This window comes from Callithrix jacchus, chromosome 2 (assembly GCF_049354715.1).
Source record: "Callithrix jacchus isolate 240 chromosome 2, calJac240_pri, whole genome shotgun sequence".
In the NCBI taxonomy this organism is placed as follows: Eukaryota; Metazoa; Chordata; class Mammalia; order Primates; family Cebidae; genus Callithrix; species Callithrix jacchus.
In genome coordinates this window covers 144,651,293-144,669,422 of record NC_133503.1, presented here as the reverse complement: position 1 = coordinate 144,669,422, position 18,130 = coordinate 144,651,293, and the positions used below count along the sequence as shown (strand labels likewise).

General features: G+C 33.9%; 1 protein-coding gene across 2 annotated transcripts in view; it reads left to right on the top strand.

Moving 5' to 3' along the window:
• Nucleotides 1-18,130, top strand: part of CWC27 (CWC27 spliceosome associated cyclophilin) — a 290,308-nt gene that overhangs the window by 95,826 nt on the left and 176,352 nt on the right. The window lies entirely within an intron of this gene.

Genomic DNA, 18,130 nt, shown 5'->3' with positions numbered 1-18,130 from the left:
AGATTCTCCTTTTTTTTACTTAAAAAAATAAGAAAGTTGAGGGTGTGGAGGTATGAATAATTACCAGATTGAATACATAGGAATAACCTTTTTTATTTGGATATTTTCCCTCACACTTGGTTTTAGAGAAGGAAATTGATAAACAGAGAAAGAAAATGGCTGTGCATAAAAAAAATCCATAACATAAGCAAGTCAAACATAAATTCAGCTATCACGAGGAAGCTTGGCTTAAGGGGAATATTGTTAACATCACCATCTATCTGAAAGCTTACAGATCATCCTTTTTGGATGCAGATTTTGTGGGGTTTTTTTTAGATGACTACGAACCCTAATATTAATTATATTTTAGAGCAGATATTTCATTTTCTTTTGAAAAGGCAAATAGAGGTCTTTTCATGGGCCAATATTTCACTAGCACTCACTACCTACTATCAATACTTAAGGACAATTGATTTTTTAAAATACTTTTTTAAAAATGGTAATACACATATTTTAATTAAAGCTTTCATAGACTATATTTCAAACGTGAATACTTTCACTAGTTAGGAGAAATATTATTAAGCACTTACTGTAAAACTGATATAGTTAGTTTTATTAAATTCTCTGAAAACAATTTTCTGTTTATATTTTGAGTTGTTATACCACTTCCATATTTATCTTCAAGAAACTGTGTGTGTGTGTGTGTGTGTGTGTGTGTGTGTGTGTGTGTAGTTCCCAAATTTTAATCTAAATTTATAATAGACTTTCAACAAGTTTTTTTTTTTTGTTTTTATTTTTCAGTGGTGACATTTTGGAATAAGAAATTTGTGACATATTGCCCTCATTGTAAACATAATTTCACAAATAATTTAGGGTCTTGGATCTTTCGGGGATATCATGTTCATTGGAAGAAAAGATTATATTAAGTAGGTGGCAATTTAAAGAGGTAGAAATTAAGTTAAAGGTAAGCATTTGGAAGAATATTTGGAAGCAGTAGAAACTGACTTAGTTGTCTACCCACAGCTTTTTCTATAATAAAATTCCATTTTTTATAACTTTGAAAATAAATTCTACCTTAAATTTTTCTATTTCTATAAATGATCTTCATACAGTAATACTTTCTGATGGACCAGATGTTGCTAGCTAGTATAATTAGCCAAGTTATGTTGCCGAAAATCTATAAATGTATAAAATCAATAAAGAATAGTAGTATTTTAGTAGCAAAGAGAAATGTGTAGGTTGACTGCATCTTCTAACCCATTCTCCCTGAGAAGGTACCAGATGGAAGATGTTAAAAGCTCATGCTTGATTTAAGGTTTGAGTAAGTTAACAGCTGGGCAATATGTTGTTTTAACAAATGGTAGGAAGCACCATTTATTCTCAGTTTAAATTTCAGTATTGTTTGTTCATCACTGCCTAATAAAGACCCTACTTCCTTTTTCACCACATTTACTTACTGACTAATGTTCTATCGCTGACCAACAGAAGACAAAGACAGATGTCTCTGTGTGGGCAGAAGATGCTCAGTCAGGAAGGCTGTGTGATGTCTACCAGGTTTAACAAATCTAGCAATACAAAGCATATAAAAGTGGACTCCTGAAAAAGATCTACTGCTTAGTAATTTAAGAATTACCTCCTCAAAGGACCTATTCAGAGTTTTTGGTAACCTGGAGGGCATATTGAGTAGGCATCTGTTCCACATAATGTCTAATTTGTTGACACTGCAAAAAAAGGTCACGATTATACTCAATATATTTGCATAAATAAGGTAGCCTTACTAAACTACTAGAAGCCAGGGAACAGCAACCTAAAAATGGAAGACCATTTAGTCAGGTCGTATATATCCGAATAGAGGAATATCAGATCAGTAGTTAGGGACAGATCCAAGTCTCCTAATAAAAACTCATCATGAGCCTCATGTTTTCTTCTAGATTTAATAAATGGTTATTAGAATTGTGATTGTGTTTTATATTATTTCAGTATCAATTGCACTTTAAAGGAATAGCAGGAACTTCAATAAGATTTAAAATTTCTGCCGGGTGCAGTGGCTCACACCTATAATCCCAGCACTTTGGGAGGCCGAGGCAGGCAGATCATGAGGTCAGGAGATTGAGACCATCCTGGCCAACATGGTGAAACCCCGCCTCTACTAAAAATGTAAAAATTAGCTGGATGTGGTGGCAGATGCCTGTAATCCCAGCCACTTGGGAGGCCGAGGCTGGCGAATCACTTGAACCCAGGAGGCAGAGGTTGCAGTGAGCAGAGGTTCCAGTGAGCTGAGATCACACCACTGCACTCCAGCCAGTTACAGAGTGAGACTTTGTCTCAAAAATAAATAAACAAAATAAAAATTTCTGCCTATTAAAAGACACTTTTAAAAATGAATAGGAAGTCGCAGATTCCATTCAAAAATAAGACAGTGTTTAAGTGGGCAAAAGATTTAACCAGACATTCATGGGAAGACAAATTGGGGCCAATAAACACACAGAAAATGTTCAACATCATCTTCAGGGCAATACAAATTAAACCACTATGAGATAACACCCACTAGATTGACATTTTTTAAAAGTGAAAAAAAAAAAAAAAAGTTGTTAGCAAGGATGTAGAGAACCAGGACTGTCAAACAGAAGTCACTGGTTGGAGTGTAAAATGTGACAAGCAATTTGACAGTCTTTATAAAGTTAAGCGTATATTCTCCTTATGACCCACTATGCCCAGATACTTATGATACCCAAGATTTTATCAAAGATATGAAAACATTTATTCACAAAAAGATCTGAACATGTGCATCATAATAGTTCATAATAGTCAAATAGTGGAAGCAACCCAAATTTACATTAATAGGATAATGAGTAAACAAACTGTGTATTGGAAATATTTATGGAATACAAGTTAGTAATACAAAGAAACAATCTACTGACACTACAGTAATTTCTGTGAATCTCAAAATTACTTTGTGTTGAGTGAAGAAACCTGGCATTAAAGAGAACATATTGTATGATTCCATTTATTTGAATTGTTAGAAGTAACAAAACTAATCTGATGATAGAAAGCAGAACAGTGGTTGTGGTGGGATGGGGTGTTGGCAGTGGCAGGGAGGAGGGATGTTAGAGATTATGTGGAAAGTGGGACAAGCGAACTTTATGAGATGACCAAAAAAAACCACTCTAGGAGGTTGGGTTACACAGGTATATCCATCTGTCAAAACTTACTGAACTATATACCCTTCAGATACAGTTGATTACACAATAACTAAATTGTATCTCAAAGAAAAAAAAGTTTTAAAAATGTTTCAAAGATTGCAAATCCCAATTAGAATTCCAAAATATTAAAGAAGAAACACTTCTAAATTCAATCTGTAAGGCAAGTATTATCCTGATACCAAAGTTAGGCAAACATATTATAAGAATTCATAGTAGAATGGCAAATATGACTATAGTGATAGAAAGTAGCTCTATCAGGAATGATAAAGTTACTAAAGTATTTTCAGCATATTATTAAAAACTAAAGAGATTATTTATATCAAGGTTTGTCTACGGAAGTTACTATGTGTGCAGTAGCATTCTAGAAGCAGAATCGGATGATTTCTTCAGATCCTTTTCTGTTCCTTCCTATTAGGATTCTATTATTATTATGAGTGCTTATTATGTCCCGGGCTGTACTGAATCCTGTATGTTCATTTTTTTCATTCTTAGACCTTTTCCAGAGAACATGGAAGTTTAAAATGTGATTGCTCTTTTAAAATAGTAGTATCAACATTATATTGTTGACAAAGCTAAAATATAACCATAGTAACAAGTTTTTATTTGGCACATCCTTGTATTACACTCTAATATGTTAACTCTTTAAACCTTCACAACAACCCTTCAAGGTAATTACTACTGTTAGACTCATTTTTTTTAAATTGAGGAGTCACAGTCACAGTCACAAGCTAAAAAATGTCAGAGCCAAAATTCCAACCCTGTAGTTTCACTTCAGATAACCATACATTTTAGCACTGTGCTGTTCTTACCCACCATTACGTTCTTAACCTTAAAAAGTCCTTACAATTTAATAATGTTACCTATTTGCTGATATTTAAATGAATTAAAATATTATTAGTGGAAGAATTACAATATTTAATATGATACTAGATTTTTAAATACACTGAGACCCTCAATATGAATAAAATGTAAGCATTATTAGCATTTATAGTAAACAAGACACCAAGCATTTTTATCTGTCTAAACAAAGCTTTTGCCTACCTGAGCTGTTGGGGCTGAGTGCCTTTGTTAGCCTATTAACTGCCCTTGTTTTTCTAATCATACCACCATTGTGTGATGGATATTATCAAAATAAGGCTGAAATACCAGCTCAGACTCCAGATTTTCTGGCTAGATTTTTAGTTTTACCTTTGGTTGTTTTGATCACGTTTTATGATGTGTACCTAGACAATATAAGCAACTCATTAAGTTACTTATGTTAACATAACATCAGTTATATCTTTTTAATCCTCTTGATATAACATCAGTCTTTCTGGCTTAAAATTTCTCATCAAATTTTTTAGTATTTTGCATATATAACAGTGTGTTTTAAAGTTATATTATAAATACTTGCATTTCTTCAGAACTTTAAATACTTTGGTCTAACTCGGTGCAGAGTTTGAAATATTAATTAATGAATTTTTCAAAAGATATAATTAGCTGATAAACTGTGAGTACTTTTGGTATGTTATCATCATACAAATAACTATATATTTTAGTACAGTCCTGTTTCAGTTATCTATTGCTGTGTAAAAATGACCCCAAACTCAGTAACTAAAAGAAGCAGCTTATAATTTTTATGGGTCAGGGATTTGGCTAGGGTACAAACTGGATGGTTCATTCTGCTCTGCAATATCTGGGACCTTAGTTGGAGTTCTTCAAATGGTTAGGAGCTGCATAGAATACTCCATGGATGTTTCACCCCATGGGGTCAATGTCTCAAACCTTGACTCTGCTTGTTGGACCAAGCCCTTAGTTCTCCATGTGTGGCCTTTCCATTTGCTACCTTGGGTTATTTCACAACATTGTGGTCTCAGGTTCTGAGATGACATATTTCTAAAATATCAGCTCTAATGTCCTAGTGATTAGCAAGCCTCTTCTTCTTGCTTTTTTTTCCCCACTCACCCTTATACTAATGAGGATCAAGACTCTTCTTGCATCAAAACTTTTTGTGGTCAAGTCATATATATATATATATATATATATATCTCCAATCTTCTCTATTACAGAGTTATGTTTTCTTAGCAGATGGTCTTAAGCCTAGAGTCAAAGTGGGAAGAGACTATACAAGGGTATGAATCACTTGTACACTTACGTTTAAGTAATGGTTTACTGGAAACCATCAATGTGCCAAACAGGTGACTAAACATATTTAGCACACTTCTGTGTTCACATCACCTACTCTGTACTTAGTGATTGATTTAAAAATCAAGGACTTTTTTGTATATGCTTTTTCTGTTCTTGTGAATTGTTTCATTTTGCCATATTAACCTTTAATATATTAATAAAGTTAGAAGAATGAAGAGACTTGAGTAAATACTTTCTAATAGATATCCTAGAGCTGAGATCCTTCTCTGTGCATCCATTAACAGCAAGGTAATACCAGACCCCAACTGCTATTGTGCTGCCTTACATTATACTTCCATGCAATATTTGCATCTCTATAGGAATATAGGTTATTGAACTATCATTCTCATTACTTTTCAAAGAAATGTTCAATGCCATGCTATTTAAATACTAAATATGATAATGATTTTAACACAGTATCATTCTTCCAGCGTTATATAGATACATGTATGTATTCTGTGCATCTTGGTATGAAGATTTAAAAATTCATTTTAGGGAAGGTTTTATGTGCAGAGCACAGAGCACTAGATATCAAGTAGGTTTATTTAAGTAGTATATTGCTTCATGTTTTTGGTGCCATATGAAAGAACCCCTTCTGCTAATTTAAGTCACCAATGAATATATTAAAATGCTATCAGCAAACCCACAGAATGTACGGGAAGGCTGAAGAGCTAGGCTGTTAGGATGCAAAGCACTGCCTACCTGACAATGTCATTACTAGGAATCTGCCTCCACGGTTGCTGGCACAGCCCCACTGCATACTTATGGACTCCATGCTACCATGGCCAGCTCAAATAATCTTTTATCTTATCAAAAATAATTTAGGTACACCAAGAAGTAAAGATAATATACCCTCCCTCAAAAACAAACAAAACCCTAGAAGAAAACACTCATATACTTGTCACTTGGATTTAACAATTATTGATAGTTTGCTCTATTTGCTTTAAAACACTTCAGCACAGAAATAAATTATGGAAGTCATGGTGCTTTACCTGTAAAAATATGAATATGAATACCTTAAAAAAATGGAAAAACATATACCTATAATAAAATTCTTATATGTAATGAATTAATAATTCCCTAATAATTATCTAATACCCAGCCCATATTCAAATTTTCCCAAGTGTTTTAGCTTATCTGTATATGTCCAGATCCAGTCAAGGTTTACGTGTTGAATTTTTTTTTAGTGTCTTTAGTCTTGCTTTAGACTATTCAAGCTACTTTAACAAAATACCATCAACTGGGTGCCTTATCAACAAGAAAATAGAATTATTTTTCTCACAGTTATTGAGGCTGGGAAATCCAAGATTAAGGCATTAGCAGATTTGGTATCTGGTGAGGGCTTACTTCCTGGTTCATAGATGGCCATCTTCTCATTGTGTCCTCATGTGGTGGAAGAGATGAGAACCCTCTTTGGGGGTTATAAGGGTAGTAAACTCATTTGTGAGGGCTTCACCCTCATGGCCTACTTACCTTCCCAAGCCCCCACCTCCAAATACCATCACATTTGGAATTAAGTTTCAACATATGAATATGGGAAGGACAAAAACATTCAGTATTTTCTACCCTTTTAATATTTCTCATATGTTTGACTTGTTAAAGGTGAGCTAGTTGTCCTCTATAGATTGATACATGTTCTGGACTTGTTAGATATTTTTCGGTGTAGCATCATGTAACTTGTTCCTCTATCCTCTATATTTTCTGCTATCTATAAGTCAGATTTAAAACCATGGTTCAGATTAAACATTCTTGGGATGGGTGATACTGTGATAGGTGACACTTCTTACAGTGTCAAATCAGGGGGTTGTATGATGTCTAATTATTTCTTCCCTCCTCTTGTTCTTGTTTACAACAGGATATCACTCTATTGCCCAAGCCAGAATGTAATAGTGTGATCATAGCTCACTGTAGTCTTGAACTCCTGGGCTCAAGTGATCTCCCACTTCAGCCTCCCAGGTAGCTATGACTACAGGAATGCACCATCATGCCTAGCTACTTTTTAAATATTTTTGTAGAGACCAGTCTCACTATGTTGCCCAGGCTGATCTTGAACTCCTGGCTTCAAATGATCCTACCACCTTGGCCTCCCAGAGTGCTGGGGTTACAGGCGTGAGCCACTGTGCTCAGCCCTTCCCTAATTTAGAGTTATGCTTTTTTTAAGCAGATATTCTATAAAGTAATACTTTGATATCACATGAATATATAATTTTCCATCAGTCCGTTATGTAAAAATTTTGGCATCCATTGGTGCTTCTTGTCCTGAATCAGTTTCTTCAGTAAGAGTTGCAAAATAATCATTTTCTGTCATTCCATTTATATTTATTATCTTGTATTCATCTATAAAGAAAAGCTTTTACTTGTCAGCTGAGGCTTTATTTTGAGATATGCTTCCTATAGAAAAGGCTGGATAATTCTTAATTTTTTTATTACTGATTTTTTAGTGCAAGTTTGGTAACAAGTGTGATAGTCACCTCTAAGAGTAGCAAATGAAGCTTTCTTGTTTGTATGTCTGGCTTTATCTTTTATGAGTAGTATTTATGGCTCATGGAGTTTTATATATTCAATATGATTACATAAATGATAGCCATTATTCTTTTGGAAACTCAAAGAATCTCAACTTCGGCCTCTTTTACTTTCCCTGTCCAATATTTCAAGATTTAGAGTCCTGGGCAAGAGCATCTGCTTGGCTCTGCTAAGGTCATATATGCATGCCCTAGCTGACAGGTGAATAAAATAAGATTTTTCCAGGTCCTGGGCTTCTGAAGTGGGAGGCAGTTCTGCCTTCAAATTACCTTCGGATTTTTTTTAAACAGAAAGGCCATTTGGGTGCCACTTGGCCTAAACCACAAATGCTCTCACTACAGTATTAGAGCCTCTGAATTTATATTTCCTAATATCTTTCTTTGGAGCCTGAAAAGTTAATTTCCCAGAAGTCACCTACCCATGTGTTAATATGTTTATGGACTAATTTAGTATTATTTGTTATAAATTTCTGAATTAGGATAAGTAGCATTTTTACTTATGTTGTTTTTAGTAGGTCTCGGGTATTGGGGAATAATACTGATCCTTGGTTCATAATGCATTTTGTCATTAAGAAATATGTTTTTAGAAAAATTTTAATTAACAAATAATTATACATATTTATGGGGTACAATGTGAGGTTTTAATATATATATATTGTGGTATGATTAAATCAAGCTAATTAACATATCTATCATCTCATATCCTTGTGTTTTATGGTGAGAACATTTGAAATTTACTGGTAGCAATTTTGACATATACAATACATTATTATTAACCATGGTCATCATGTTGTGCAGTAGATCTAAAAAATGTATGCCTCCTATATAATTGAAATGTTGATCAAAGAGAAATGAGTTTAAAATTATTTTTGGCCAGGCACGGTGGCTCACGCCTGTAATCCCAGCACTTTGGGAGGCCAAGGTGGGTGGATCACGCGGTCAAGAGATCGAGACCATCCTGGTCAACATGGTGAAACCCCGTCTCTACTAAAAATACAAAAAAAGTTAGCTGGTCATGGTGGCATATACCTGTAATCCCAGCTACTCAGGAGGCTGAGGCAGGAGAATTGCCTGAACCCAGGAGGCGGAGGTTGCAATGAGCCGAGATCGCGCCATTGCACTCCAGCCTGGGTAACAAGAGCGAAACTCCATCTCAAAAAAAAAAAAAAAAAAAATTATTTTTGAAATAGTTATTCCACAAACATTTATTATGCACCAACTGGGTATCTGGTACAAAATACAGTGCAACATGCTAAGTGCATTAAAAAAGAAAAACCTTGGGGTAACACCAAACATAGAAGAGTGCTACTTTGTTTGGCTGAATAGACTACATTAATATTTACAGTGAGACAGGATGTGTCCCTAGTTGTTAAATATTCAGGGAATAACCTCAGAGACTGTGATTTCATCAAACTCATACAAGCAGCTAGTGGAATGAGCCCAAATGGCCCACTTCTCAGTCTTTTTCTACTAATTGTGTATTTCGTTTTGGAAGAATTATTTCAAAGTTCCATAGTAGAAGATAGTTCTAGTCACCTTTAAGTGTTCTGTGATATAAATACATAAAGGGAAAGAAAGGATGTTAATGATATAGCATGGGATTTGACATAATTTTGCCTACTTTATGTAGACTGATATGATATAAACAGGACTTTGCGAATAGATGTGACTAGAAATGGTGAAATAAGGGAATTTAAATGATTGGATCATTGGTTAATTTTTTTATTGATATAAACTTGAAAGTAAATTTGCCTGCCTTATTTTTAGAGGGAAGATGGTGTAATTTTTGTTTTAAGGACTAAATCTCTCAATATTTTTACCTTATAATGTTAAAGATTTTATTCATAAAGCTATACATTATTGCTAATTATTCTGGGCCCTGACAGCCAACAAGTGAGCAAAGAAGAGTCATGTTGGACATATTTTTCAGGATATGATGAATCTGTCTAGTCATACATATAAACATTATCTTCTTGAAATATTAATGTTAAAATAACAGTACATCTTGAATCATCTTTTAATGGCTCTGCTTATTTTGAAGTCTTCCAGCCACATCTGTCATATGTTGTGCCTTACAAGAAGATGAATCTGGATTTAAAATGTTAGAACTCAGAATAAGTTATTATAACCAAGTAACTTATTCTGGGTTCTAAACATTTTAGAAAGCCTTAGTTTAAATAATTACAAATGTACATAACAGAGATTTTACATGTCAATGGAACTTGAGACCCTGTTCATCAAGGAGGTTTTTTAATTAGAGCCTTGGTTTTCATATCTTTAAAACAGATAACAAGCCCATTACCTGCCCACTCTCTGAGACTACAGTTAGATTATATGTGTACACATACTTTGCTGATATGATTTGAATGTGTGATTCAGAAACCAAAGCTGGTGATTTTCTCTCCAAATCATCACATTAACTTGGAGGACTCCCAGAAGTACAATTTCCAATTGGTAATTGACAAGAGAGATCACTGATTGATACTTTTCTAACTATAGTTTATAGTACTTAGCAGGAAAAAAATACCAGAAAAGTACTAGGATGTAAGAGTAATTATATTCATGATTTATGTTTTACCTAAGGCTTAAGATGTGATAAAGCAGTACACTGTACTTCTCTAGCTTCTTAGGGTAGAAGGTTATGTTATTGATTTAAAGTCCTTCTTTTTGAATATAGGCATTTACTTACAGGTATAAATTTCCGTCTAAGTATGTTTTAGCTGCATCCCATAAGTTTTGGTATGCTGGGCTGTCATTTCATTCAACTCAGAGTACCTTGATTTCCCTGTGAGTTCTTCTTTAATCCATTGATTGTTCAGGAATATGTTGTTAATTTCCCCATATTTGTGAATTTCCCAAATTTCTGTTACTGACATCTAATTTTATTCCATTTAGTTAGAGAATGTACTTCATATGATTTCAGTCCTTCAAATACACTGAGGCTCATTTCATGTGTTTGCATACAGTCAGTCTTGAGACTGTTTCATATGCACTTGAGAAGAATATGTATTCTATTCTCATTGGATAAACTGTTCTATAGATTAGAGCCCACCCCTTTGATCACTGCAAGGTAAGAGGAGGAATGTAGGAAAAATGTATGACACTTTTGCTTTGACATTTTCTACCTAAATATGTATAAACATTTCACACATCTAAGGATTATGGATATATATATATAATTTAGCAGCTCCTAGCAAAAAGGGAAGCAATTTGGTTTAGTTTTAAAAACATTAGAAAGAATTAAGGTTTGTTTAAACTCCCAACACCATTGTAGCTATTCCTCCTTTTCATTATATGAGGAAGCAGCCTCAGGAAGTTTTGTATAAATTTTTCCAATGTTACACAGCTAATGCGAGTTGAGCCAGGACTTGAACCCATATTCTGGTTTCAAGCTTATGACCTTTCCATGCAGGACTTAGAAATAGGAGGATATAACTGATGCTTGCTTTTGGTATTATTATTGTTGGTTTTACTTTACATTGTTATAAAGTTTTATGACAGATACTACAGTGTGAATTTTTACTTTAACAAGAATAAGTTTCTATTTTATCAACACACTTTTCAAGTAAATGTAGAGAGTAGATGGCATCTCCTAATAAAGCAGTCAGTGCTTCATTAACTTATTCCTAACAGCTAGCATAACAAAGCCAATCAGAATCTGAACCATGTAGTAAGACTGCAATGAGTCTAAGTTTGTAGAGTCAGTCCAAGTTTGTAAAGTGAGTCAGAGGTCCTAGCAAACAAAGTCTTGTTAGGCATTAGGACAAACCTCCAGTGTGAATTATAAGGAATTGTTTTGCGAATTGATGGAACAAAAACTACCATGAATATTCTTAAAAAAAAAAAAAAGAAAGTAATATTAGCCATAATAGTCCAGCACTTTTTAAGAAGACCTGACCTCATGTGAAGTCCGAACCATAGTTCACTGAAGACATAGCAGACCCCACCTTAGGGTACCTAAGCATAGTGACAGTTGGATTTTGGTTGTAATGCAGAACATTAGGATTTATCTCTAACACTAACATCATCTTTTCCAGAGCTAGGAATGTTCCTCAAAGGATGAACAGGAGTATAACTTCAAGAGATACATCCAGAACTCATCTGTTGTTCATCTTTGTTTTGTTGGGGCGGGCTGGTTATTGTTGTTGTTGTTGTTGTTGTTGTTGTTTTACATTAGCTTTAGATACTGACATATCACATATCAGATTTATTTCCTTTTGAAATACAGTAGTGTTATGCTACAGATTCTGAGTAAACGTAAAATCAGAGTGGGGCACCAGCCACAAAGCTAATAACAATATACTGAAAATTCATTAAGAAGTTGCCAAGATTCTACATTCCTCACCCAAAATATACTATCCCCATCCAACCCACATATAAGAAAAATCGTTCTGAAAACTCTCTGCTAACTGCAACAATGAAGGGACATTAAGCTTGTAAAGGGGCACCTGTGTTCCTCTGGCACCTGGAAAATACCTGAGTTTATTACTGAATTTACCTGACAGCAAAACTATATTTATTTAACTATTTCCCATTTGCATCTTAAGTTTTTAGTGTTTCCAATGATAAATATTGAAGTTTGATCAAATGTAAAGTAACTAATTCCGTTCATCTCCTAATCTAAATTTGTTTTCAAAGCTAAGAAAGTAGTAATAAAGTCTCAGACTTATATACGTAACATATATTTTGTACTATTGGTTCTCAAAGTGTTGCCCCCAAAGCAGCATCTACTTTCTCAAGGTGTTTGTTATACATGGAAATCTTAGGCCCCACCCTAAACCTACAGAATCAGAAACTCTGGGAGTAAAGACCAGCAATCTGTGTTTTAAAAAGTCTTCAGGTGCTTCTGATATCACTAAAGTTTTGGAATTACTGCTTAAACTATATTTCATTGAAACTACTTTCAACCCAACCGTATTTTCTTAAGTGGTCTTTAAGCTGATATATCCAATAAAACTTTTTTTTTTGGTATGGAGGGTGAAATATATCAATTTTTGTTTTCCTTGTGTTTATTTTTTGTAGTTATACTTGTTGTATAGCATCTTTCAGGTAAACTAAAGTGTTGCCTGATTGCCTTGCTGTTTCTTACCTTATCATCTTTGCACACACCCTTCCCTCTGTCAAATTTTCACACCATTGCCTCTCTTCAATTCCCCACCTGTAAAAATAACATCCCTTTAGAATTTGATGTGAGGATTCAATAAGAAGGTATATGTGGATGCACACATACTTGGAACAAGTCTTGGAACATTTTTTGGAATAGAGAAAAAGAAAAAAGCCATGTGAAATTCTAATTAATTACTTTATCAATTATGATTTTTAATAAATTTACTTCATAAAAGAAAATGTTGGTTTATTCATAAAATTAAGGGAAAACACTGAAACTTGCCACATATCTCATTTTGGTTTAATGAAGAGCAGTAGGGTATATGAAGGCCAACTGTTCACCTTGTTCTATAAAATGGTAGTTTTCATGCATGAAGCATGAATCAAGCCTAAATTAAGAACCCACATAAATATAAATAAAGCATCTTTTCCATTTGGGCTGAACTACTTTGGATTTCATATTAGCTAAATTAAAAATATGTTTTTATTAGGTGTAAGCAGTTTCCAAAGTGCTTTTCCTGGCTCACATCTTGTCCTTATTTTCTTGAAGGGTTCGTCTAACACAGTGCAAGCAAGTTTTCTGGTCCTGCTTGTCTGCCAGGTGGTAACAGAGTAGGAAACCCACAGAGTTTAAGTCTATGAAGCCTTATGGAAAAGAAAAACTAACCTTTTCTACAGCAGTGACCTAGGAATGAGTCAGCTCTTGCATCCAGTCACTAGTGACTCTGAGGATGAAGCTTGTTTTCAGCTAAATGCCAGTTAGGGTTTCAGAAGCAGAGAATGTGGAGATTCATGTACAGCAAATCTTTAAGCCACTATAAGTGAGAGTTTTTACAAAAGTCATGCAACACAGATGATGACACCAGCTGTGGCTTAGTGTCTATGTATCCAAAAAGTTTTATACCATATTATGTGTTTTATGTGTTTAGTTGGCTAGAGAGGAAAGAAAGCTAGGTTTGGGAGGTTTTTTTCCCCCTTAAAGTAGGAGCTTTGTTGTTACAGTTGGAAAAATTACAAAAACTTACCTTTTCTCCCCTTACTGATTCCTTGCTTCCCTCTACCTATTCTATGTCCCCATGACTCTTAGTATGGAGAAAAAAAAATGAAACTGAAAAGGTTTGTATTAATTCTCCAGAAACACTCTGTTAGTGGCATAGTGGCCATGTGCAAGAGCTGAATCATTCCCAGAACAGAAGCAGCTATCAGTGTAGTTCCTAAAATGTTTAGTTTTGAGAGGTGAGATCAAATTTGAGCAAAATGTTTTTGAGTGATTTGGACTTGGAGTTTTATTAAATTCATACAGCCAGTTTATTTATTCCTCATGATGGATAATAAAATTGCAATGGAAATATTAAGAAACCTTTTAAAAGTCTCAATGCTGTCTTTGTAGTTATAGATATAATACTTAGTACAAATTCGAATACACTCTATGACAAAATTTATTCTGCAAAAATAAAAAAAATCTATGTTTTATAAGCATTCAAATATGCCACACTTTTTGTGCTTGACTTAATACAGTCACTTCAAAATATTTGAGATTTTGTATGAGATTGTGGTAGAAATCAAAATGTTTTAACAAGTGGATTCTTAAATTGGTTAAAAAAATACATGATGCATTAAGTGTCTTGAATACTGGAGTGTCTTGAATAATAAAAATATTATCAAATATTTTTATTTGATAAATTTAACTTCATAATCATGATGTCTTTTAATTTTAGAAATGAGCACAGAAAGAATGATGAATCATAATGTCTAGCAAATTTTTTCAAGGAAAATTATTTGAAATATTCCCCTCAAAAAAGAAACTTATTTTTTTCTAAACAGAAATAAACATATTTTTATAACCATACTTAATAGTTTATAAAATTATTAAGTCATGTGATATTGCATTCTACAGAGCTAGCCATTGTTTTCATTTTGGTAAACCACCTTTCAAATCTTTGTTTTTATTTAGTGGCATGTACACATATATTGACAAACATATAATTTTATATAGACTGAATAATTATTTCTTTTTATTATCTTTATAAACATGTTATAATGAACACCCACTTCATCTTCTTTTGTGCTTGACCAGGAGCTTGAGCACTTTGGGATCCTTATGATAAATGCATAGAATTGCTGAGTGGAAGGGTGCACACATTTAGCAATGATACATTTTCCCAGTGCTTAATATAACTGATTTTTTTTGTACCTTTAAAAAAAATTCCCATGACATAATAACAAAAAAATTGCAGCTGTAGGGAATCTCACAGAGTGATTAGCACTACCAACAATTTAATTTGTTTTTATATACTTACTGAGTATTGAACACTAATTTTATGCCAGATGTGGTGCTAGTTATTGGAGTTGCAAAAGTGAAATGACACAGTTTTCTTGAACTACTGGAGATTACAAAGAAATAAACAGGCTGCTAAAATACAATATAGTAAGCGTGATGGTAAGGGTAATAAAGGGAGCTTGTGCATCAGTATTGAGAGTCCAGAAAAATCTTTGTGGAGCATATGGCACGGAAGCGGAGAGTTGAAGAATGATTATGAGTTATGAGCAGAAGAGAAGTGGAGAAAAGTGTTTTAGATCATGAGGAATCGGTGTCAAAGATTATATTATACATTCTGAAAACTAACAGGATTTTAGGATGTGGGGGAAATATATGCAAAAAGTGAGGCAAGAGATAAAGATGGAGAATAAAGCAGAGCTGAGACCATGAAGAAAGTTATAGTCTTAAGGAGTCTGGACTTTGAGAATTAAGGGTCACCGTAGCAAGGAAATGATGAGATCAAACTTTAGTTTTAAAATATTACTCTTGCTCTAGTTTGGGCAGGGACTTGCAGGCAAGCAAATCACAGAGTCCCAGGGTCAAAAAGATGTAATACACTTGATTTGGGCAGGCATCTCTACCAAGAGAGTCCAACTTTGTCAGTTAGAAAAGGCAGTAAGAAAAGATAATTTTCAAGGTCAGGTGAGCAAAAGCACCATTTATCTAATGGCTCTTCTGTCTTGAAAAATCAAGCAAAGAACTTCCAGGGAGACTTGGGAACTTCAACCCATGCAGTGAGGAAAAAGTCTGGATTTAGAATTTGAAAAATGCATTATAATCATAATATCATCATCAACATCATACTGTGTTTTGTAAGGAAGGCCTCATTAGGTATACCTTGATTATAGACCTAAGGTAAGGATAAATATAGGGAGCTTGTGTGTCAGTATTGAGAGTTCAGAAAAGTCTTTGTGGAGAACATGGCATGGAAACTAAGATCTGAAGGATGATTACGAGTTATGAGGAGAAGGGAAGTGGAAGAGAGAGGAGTGTTTCAGGTTATGAGGAATAGGTGCACCTCAAACAAAATGACTCATTTTAGGCCTTGTCCTTGAGTAGAATAGATATTCATGATACATCTGTTGTCCATAACTGGTTCAGGAGCTGGGTGGAATGGGCTTGCATGTGAAGGAGGCACCTCAATGTCTGTGCCTGCACTGGATGAGAGAGGCAGGGCCAAAAGTTCCTAAATGTTAAATGTGAAAATTTAAGTAATTCAGGAGAATCACTTATATGCAGCTCCATTTATGAAACACTTTGTAAATGCTTATGATGTTCTAGAAGCCATTTTATATCATTTTGATCTATGCTGATGAAAGTCTAGATGAATGCCAGAAAAACTTCCACCTTGTTTTTTTCTTATTTAACCTATACCATGTACTATATTTAAAATCATTTGTCCATATATTCACTTTTTTACATAATGTTGAAAGTGTTTTGATGTCAGTAAAGCAAATTTAACAAGGCAAGAATACTGTGGGAAATGGAAAATCTTAAAGAATTTACATAATACTTATCTGTTACCAAGTATGCCTTCAGAAAAATGACCTCATCCTCTTTAAATCCTAACTGACATCATTCTATCTGATGCTCTTATCTCAGTGATTTTTGTTCTATTTGCTATATTTTAGACATCTGTCTTCTCACAAAGTTTCTCCTTTTCCCAAAACCCCACATTTCCCTCTGATGGGTTCCAGGATTAGTATCCTATACTCTTTCTCCCTTAGTATATATTCATTTAGCACCAACAACATATTGAGTCACAGTGTTGGATACTGTAATAAATGTAGTTCATTACTTTTTTTCCAAATGACTTCAGTTTTTTAAATGAAAATGATGCCTACCCAGTATAAAATATTAAGGCAGTAGAGCAGAAAGAAAAGAAAATGAAAACCCAAAACCGCAACACACCTAAAAGTATTCAGTGAACACTGGTTCAAAAGGAATGCATAAGCTTTTTGTTTTGTTTTGTTCACTTATTAGCATTATTTTAAAAATAGCCAAAGAGAGAAAGCTTTTATCCAAGTACAGTACTGGTCAATGAATTAAGAGAAGTCTATTAATGCAATATGTATATTAATAAATTAAACAAGAAGTATTTCAATTATTTAAATACAAATTAAGTAACAAAACAATGTTCCTTCTAATAAAAATATTAAATATAAATAGGACTTCTCTGTGATGAATAATAGTTCCTTTCCTACACCAAAATTCAAAGTATTATAGCAATAGACCCTTTTCTCTCTTAAATTAAGATAGTGTATATCTTCTTTTAAGAAATGTCTGTTCCTATCCTTTGCTCATTTTTATATAGGATTATTTGGGTTTTATTGTTATTGTTGCTGTTGTTGGGTTGCTTGAATTCTTTGTATTTTCTGGATATTAGCTGCTTGGCAGATGAGTAGTGTGCAGATATTTTTTCCCATTCAACAGGTTGTTGCTTCACTTTGTTATTTCCTTTGCTTTGCAGAAGCCTTTTAGCTTAATATAGTCCCATTTGTCTATTTTTGTTTCAGTTGTTCTGTGATTTTGAGGTCTTAGATCTAAAACCTTTGCCTAAACCAATGTCTGGAAGTGCTTTCCCGAGGTTTTTTTTTAAGTAATTTTATAGTCTCAGGTCTTATGTTTAAGTCTTTAATCCATCTTGAGCTGATCTTTGTTTATGGTTAGAGACAGCAATCTAGTTTTAGTCTTGCGCATGTTTTCCCAGCACTATTTCTTGAAGAGGGTATTTTTTTCCCAGTGTATGTTCTTGGTGCCTTTGTTGAAAATAGGTTGACTGTAAATATGTGTGATAATTCACTTATATTTGTCAATTTATGATGTCCCATGTG